Source organism: Rhagoletis pomonella, unplaced genomic scaffold (assembly GCF_013731165.1).
Source record: "Rhagoletis pomonella isolate Grant_MI unplaced genomic scaffold, Rhpom_1.0 Rhpom_scaffold_00002, whole genome shotgun sequence".
NCBI classification, from domain to species: Eukaryota; Metazoa; Arthropoda; class Insecta; order Diptera; family Tephritidae; genus Rhagoletis; species Rhagoletis pomonella.
The window spans coordinates 107,580,978-107,588,576 of record NW_023458556.1 but is presented as its reverse complement, the minus strand read 5'-3'; the positions used below and the strand labels follow the sequence as shown (position 1 = coordinate 107,588,576).

Sequence of the window (7,599 nt, the reverse complement as noted above, 5' to 3'; positions counted from 1 at the left end):
AGCTGCGCTTGATTGTAGTTGGCTTAGCAAAGTGAAATAGTGGAAAACATTGTGTACAAATACAAGTGAGATATCTTAGCAATAGACGTCATCCTGGGCCACAGCTGCGATCATTTGTTTTTTAGAGCTGCTTATTTTGGTCTAAACTGCTCTTTTTTGACCTGAGTTGCCTTAAATAGTCTTATACAACTTAGTAGTATTTGTGGTTCAAATGGTAAAATATATGCCCAAAAACTTGAAAAATATTAGATGATTGTTTTTTAAAAATGCTATTTAGTAAATTTCGTTTTGATTTCGACATTAGAAATATTCAGATTATAAAAGTTTTTCACATATCGGGGGCTTATATTCAATACCCTCTATCTGCAAAAACCCAATTTTTCAGGAGAGCAAAAAAACTGTTTTGGCAGCTGTTTTTAAAAGTGTTAATAATTTTAAGTACACACGCATGTCTTAAATATTCACGCAATATACTAAAACTAGTTTTTTACTTTTAATTCATTTAATTTTAGTTTAAAGATCAGATAGAGGTTATTGCAATTTGAATTATAACTATTTATATAGAAAAATTTGCTGATAGAGGGTTTTGCAGAATAATGAAAATGTCAGTTCTTTAGACGTAAATACTATGTTAAACTAAGATTTTAATGCAGAAATCATAGGTGTGAAAATTCGTTCCCTTCTATTCCGATGTGCCCAGGTAACCACATAATTTTAAATGTGTTTTTGTGTCAAAAGAGTATTTCACGTGATTTCGAAATTATATGAGAATCATTAGCACTGTTAAAAGAGGCTTCGCTGGCTGGTTTACTGTCGGTTCAGATGAGGAAATTTCCTTCGCTTATAGAGGCGAAACGTACAGCTGATTCGGCTGTAAATGCCGAGCAGTACGGGGGAAAAGCACTGAAGACAATTGTAACACCCAGCCCTTTTGTTACCACCATATCTGGAACCGTCTGTGAAAATAAGCCCCCAGGTAATTTATGAGTATCAAACTGGGCAAATGCCCTTGCGGTAGAGTTTTTACTTTAGTAAGCATCGGATGCTGTCGAAATCTTTGATGTAGCTTAATATACGAAATAAAGGTGATTGCTTGCTACATCCGTTTTTTTGTTGAAAGCAGGATTCGACGTGAGAGATAGCTTTTATTGGCGAGGTGGGAAATGCACGGATGCTTTTTCTCCTCTGCTACATAGTAAGGTGTTTCTAGCAATTTAAGATGTTTTTTGGCGCAGTGTCAATAAATTACGAGCCCAAAGTAAACTTTTACATAATGACAGTTCTGCTTAAAAGTAGGTTTATTGTAAAAAATCATTCCAAATATTTTCAATGTATCAGTATAGGGGAGGGGTGTTAGACAAGGAGAGGGTTGGATGTATGTATTTATTTGTATTTTCTGCATATGTGAAAAAATTACTTTTTCAGCTGAAATCTGAGCTCCTGAAGATTTGGACCAATTGATTAGATCGTTTAGTATGTTAGAAAAAATAATTTTTACTTGCGTCAAGTCCTTAGTCTTAGAAAAAATTAAAATATCATTAGCGTATTTAGTTTGGCAATAGGAATAATAATAGCAGTTTCCCACTCTTGATGATATAACCCTTGAAATAAAATGTAGTTATGGAGTTTAATGACTCTATGTTTGATGGGATACGGATGATTTTTTAGAACGGGGTACGGGATTTTGTCTACACCAGGGCTTTTGCCTGTCATCGAAGAGATGGTTGGTCAAACTCTTAAATAGATATGAGTAAGAGAGAATTGTGGGAATCTTCGGACCAAGTGGCGGCAAATAAACATATATACATCGCTCATTTACTTTAGTAGTGTCATAATCCAAAAAATACAAATTTTGAGTTGAGTATGCAGAAATTATCGCTACGTCTTCTTCTATTTCGTGTAAAAATATCATAGCTGTATCGATTAAGCCCTGTATGCAGCTCTCAAGAAAACGGTCAAGAAAAAATTGCCATTATTTCGCGTGTGTGTCCAAGGAATTTTGACATTTTTTGATACTTCACAGCCTGTTGCCTCACTCTTTCCTCAAGAAATAATGGAACGGGCATATATTTCTGTTGCAAAACTGGGTTGCCTTATGCTCTTTCTTCACAAAAAACTTTAGAAAACCGTAGTAGAAAGCGTAGTAAATTTCTTAAGAACTGCGTATTGCCTTAAGGAAATTTGACTCAAGAAAATTTCTTAGCCATTTCTTGTACGTCATTTTATATGGAGTTTTTGCTTTTCTTGAGAGCTGCATACCGGCCTTTACCAGAATCTCACTTGAATAAAATATGTATTCATTTTTAGTATCGGCGTATATGTAAATTCAAAACTTTAAAGCCGTCTTTCTCGAGTTTTGATTTTTTGAGTTATGACATTATTGTAGTAAATGAGCGGACATGTATATACCTGTAAGCTACCGGCCAAACCCGATCTTAGAATAAACTATTTTTGTAACTCTCATCATCAGTCCAACTGAAGCTACGCAGTCCACAAGATTTGGTTTCGGTTGGACATCGCATTAGGTAGAACAAGTTTAGCCTGGGCAAAACTAGTTTGACCTAAGATCGGATTTTACCGGAACATATACATACATGCATCGGCACATGTAACTTACCCAGTCTTTATTTGACCTGCCACAAAAAAATGGTAATGAAAACGATTTTCCAGCAAAATTGTGTAGATAGAGGATTTTGCTTTTGTAACAAAATGTTATTGCAGATAGTGGATTTTTCAAAATGAGAATATAATACCATAAAAGCAAAATTTTAAGTTTGGCATTATTGTCATGGCTGAAGGATAAATAAGAGCTCACGTTACCATCAAAAACTCATTTTCATCAAAATTGTAGATAGAGGGTATTGAATATAAGCCCTCGATATGTTTTAAGATTTTAAAGTTTTTAAAAAGTACGGTAGAATGCAACAATGTGGTTGAATTTGTTTGCAGACTAGAAAAATGGCGAACAGCCATCAAAATACTAATTCAAAATACACATCTTCCGCTGGACACACAAATGGGTGTGCGCAGAAAAATTCAGCCCAATGGTAAGTTAATTTCATCGTGCGGCGACAAGTTAAGAATTTGCGATACATTTTCAGGCGAATGTATGCGAACGTTCACCGGGGAAGAGGTATGGGACGACAGCTGGCATGGCATCCAGACGGTAATCTGGTGGCTTTAGCATTAAATTGTAACCGCGTTAAGATATTTGACATAGCCGAAGGCGAGCTAATACAGTGCATTCGTCGCCGGATAATGATGTTGCATTTCACCCAAGTCGAAATTTCTTGGTGACTGGCGGCGATGACGATACAATAATATTGCTTGATTTATTAGAAGGTCGACCAATTTATACACGGTAGTAGTGCACTTTAGCGAAACCAGGTCAAAATGGACGGGAAAATTATACACTATCTGGCCATACTAAGTTTGCGCTGTCGCTTTCTCTCCACATGGTAGACATTTTGCTTCCGCGGGCGAGGATCGACAGGTAATTTCTGCTTTGTGTGTAAAAAAATTATATAATATAAATTTTTTCCTGTATTCAACAGTTGCTCGTTTGGAAATCTAATTTGCGTACGTTTGATGCCAATAGCGCTCGCAACAAACAAGCCAGTTCTCAAAGAGTCCAAATTGATTTTAGTCATGCAACTGCTCCACATAACTCCGCCATAGACACACCAGCTGCTGGAGTACCAAAAAGCTGTGATGAAGGTATTTTAAATGATCCACGACAATCGGTGGCATATGGAATGCGTGATGGAAATTTTCTGGTGCTTGATAGCCAATATACTACAAGAGAACCATCTCCAAGCAACTTTACCACACCACATTGTCAGTAACATAAGCAACAGCAGTACCTCGTTTCTACACATGCCAAACAAAAGTAACAACAGCGATGGCCAGAGAACACCAAGCAAATATTTTTAATATTCATTTTTGTTTATCTTAAGATTTCGTTTGCGCTTAACTGCTTGGAAGGCTGCTGATGACTCTTCATAGAAAATGCATTGTTTGTAATTTATTAAATGTGATGTGTACATACTTATGTATTTCTGTTTGTATTTTAAACTATGTACGTTAACAATTTACATTGTATTAAATTATTACTTGAATACGTGCAAATTGATCTGATTTTTATATACATATGTATTCTACAATTTTACTTGTTCCATTTTGTTCTTTTTATGAATTTAAATTTTAATGAAATGTATTATTTAACTATAATAAATATTAAATTAGGTGCATTCCAAATGCAAATGGTGCATTTTCGAATGCACCCTATATGAGCGTTAATAAAAGACCGGGGTCATGGCACTTATAAGTTGTTAGCAAAAAATCATTCTTAATGATTATGTTTAAATTTTATTTCGCGTTCAATAAACAATACTTATATACACCAAGAGTTCTATTTTTCTTTCACAAAAAATTGTTATCTGGTGATATTTTGAGTGATTATCTCTGATATTTTGAGTGGTGAGTAATTCTTGCTGGATTTATAAGTTATTTTCGGTCCCTGAAAAAAAAACAACCTATTACACTTTATTTAAAATAAAACGAGTCATTTGTATTTTCTGATAAAAATATATTTATTTAAATTCTTATTGCTCTTCCACACCACCGCTGAGGTAGCAATACAGGCGCGCTTCCGATTTTTTTAAGGTGTTCGGTTCACCAGGAGGCCTATTTTCACCCATATAAAATAAATATCACTACTTTAACAAAAAAAAAATATATATGTAGTTAAAATATAATTAAATGCTAATCTGTTTAGCGATTTAATGTGTACAAAAGTAATACTTTTTGAAAGCTGGAAAATTAGTTGAGGATTTTCTTTGTTAAGGTAATGATGTACATATATAAATAAGTATACAAATACATAATCAAAAATAAGAGAACGACTAAATAATACTGCTTGCAACAAAAACAAACAAAATAATACTTGTATTACAATTCAGGTACGGAATTTTACAGGTACATATTTTACAAAGTATTTACATAGTATTTACAAAACCGCCCCCAGTGACAGGCTAACAAACAAAGTAAATAATAATAAAAATAGATGTGGTGGGGATATAGGGCCTGCACTAAAAAAAATACTAGAAAGCTGCAAAGAAAACAAGCATATGAAAATATAAATATGAATATAAAAATATAAATATAAAAAGAAAGGTCTTACGCCTGTAGAAAAGATAAGAAATGTGCAAATCAATGAGCAAGGAAATGGGAACAAGGATTCGAACTTTGCAGACAGACACCCAGACTGAACCCAGACAGACACCCAGACTAATTTGAAATGTAAATGAGAAAAAAGAAAGGTCTTACGCCCATAGAAGTGTGCAAATTAAAGAACAAGGAAATGGGCACGGAAGCTAACTACATGGGCAGCTCATTTCAAGACACCCAAATCGATAAAACCCTATTTTTCAGACGGATTCGGACTTTGTAGACAGACACTTAGACTGAAAGCGAACTCTATTGGTGTGTTACACACAAGAACTTAATGTTTTTAAAATTTGGTTGGTTCGCTTTCTTATTGAAACTGTTAACCAGAAAATAAGTTCTTATTCTTATGAAAATACATTTTAAAACATCGGGGTTGCAATTTTCCCAACAATAGTATGGCTCTACGTCTATCATTTTCTCAAATAAGATTTGGGAAAACCCAATCCTATGACAATTTGAATCGAAATTATCTGTGTAGATTTTTTCGATTTTGGACATAAACTCAACCAATTCATTGGGAGGACTAACAAGATGGCTTTTACTAAATTGCTTCTCCATAGTGAAGAAGAAATCTTTTTCAGTAGTTCCATCTTCAAACCTTGGTAATGGCATTAAGCAATTATGATGCTTGAAATATTTAAAATACATGTAGCCGCAGAAGTAAACAAAAGCGCTTCGATGAAGAAAACTACTTTCATCAATATCAACCGAAATATCGACTTGGACATCTTGAAATGAGCTTAAACTAGGCCGGGGTAAGCCTTGAAATATTTGCCAGGAAGTATCTCTGACTAAAACATCGTCACAAGCTGTAATAAGGGTGCTATTAGAAAATGATTCCCACTTATCTTCAGGCAAGAGTTCGCAGTTCCCTTTATCTACGCATCTAATATACCCTATACCCCAGGCTTGCCTAAAGAGATATGAGAAACGCTGCGGAGTTATTCTCACATCAAAGGACCCCCCCTCTACGAATATGACCAACAAAATTTTCTATTTTGTCTTGGCATAATTTACGTGTCAATAAAAAAGTGAATTCGTTATGTGACAAGAATCGCCACAAACGACGTAAACTACTAACCTTTAATAAAACTATACGTATTGGTAATATAGCGACCTAAGTCGTCGTAAACTTTAATGGAATTCAAAAACTGTTCGGCTTCGTCAAGAAAAGTAAGTTGGTCTACAGTAGCTTGAAAGGGTTGTTTGAAATTTCCTACATGCCCAAAGTATATACTTTTAAAAATATTAAATATTTTGTCAAAGAAAAGGACAAATTCGGCAGTGTTAAAAAAAGAAGGGGATCTTGAACTATTTAAAAACCCCGAGCTATAGATAGCAAACATTGCGCTTGCCACAGAGTTACTAAAGACCTGCGATGCTAAATGCACGCTCATTTTATCAAAGGTTTTAGGTCTAATATGTGCCGAGGTAAGTTTATGGGTACAGGAAATATCATATTGAGACCCTTGTTCATAGAGATGCACGATATCCATCCAATCTACAGGGCGGCCTTGAAAAGTTACTTTATTTTTCTTGTTTTCTAAACAGTTTCTAGTACTTTTGAGGAGATGCGGAGAGTCGAAAAAATATACGATTTCCTGGCCATTAACTTCAAATAAGGGTCGTTCTCTGGAAACTCCTACAATTTTCGAAAAACTAACGAAATTCGACCCTTGTCGGTTACCATTTGGCAGGGATATAGTCCAATACCCTGGAGCTGACCTATGGCTTCGAAAATATATTTTTTCAAAACATCTCCTTTGCACGATTTGTGCACAAAAAAATACGCTAAGGGATGCGTCCAAGACTCCCCACCAATGCCTTGGACCAAAATTGTTAAGACACTGGAAGCCACTCTGGAGGTACGATTTTCGTCTCCATAGTCCTCCAGTCCTATAATTGAGTCCCTATTCCTCTCATATTGTACATGGACTTTTAAAGACATTTCGTCGCAACAGATGGAGACATATTTCTGCGCATCTGTGAAACCACGGCTTCTCAGCTCCAGGGCCTTAATGCTGCTGTAATTGTATCCAGGGTTGCGTGGCCAACCTTGAACAAATAGTTCCAGGGTTTTCGAGAGGGCCAGTTGAAAAGGGGCTTTAAGTACCTGAAAGCAATAGGTGACAGGAATTTTACGGCAAGGGCTAATGTTTTCAACTCCCTATCACACCTATACCCTTTAGGAGTTCGGGGGTTATTCCTAAGGCAATTCCTCACGCATATTGCAAGATGTGGAGGCAATTTACCACATAGCTCTTCGATTTGGCTGTTCTGACTATTAACAGCCAAATCCGGGTAAGCCTCCAAACTATAAACCTTTTTTTCTAAGATTGCTACCTTTTCTCGTAGCAATCCTAACTCCTC

At 35.6% G+C, this 7,599-nt stretch overlaps 1 long non-coding RNA gene across 1 annotated transcript; it reads left to right on the top strand.

The window, feature by feature from the left end:
• Positions 1–3,304: 3,304 nt before the first annotated feature.
• Positions 3,305–3,928, top strand: LOC118734821. The gene is made up of 2 exons (XR_004992449.1): positions 3,305–3,493; positions 3,555–3,928. It is a non-coding gene; the product is annotated as an uncharacterized LOC118734821 (long non-coding RNA).
• The last annotated feature ends 3,671 nt before the right edge of the window (positions 3,929–7,599 follow it).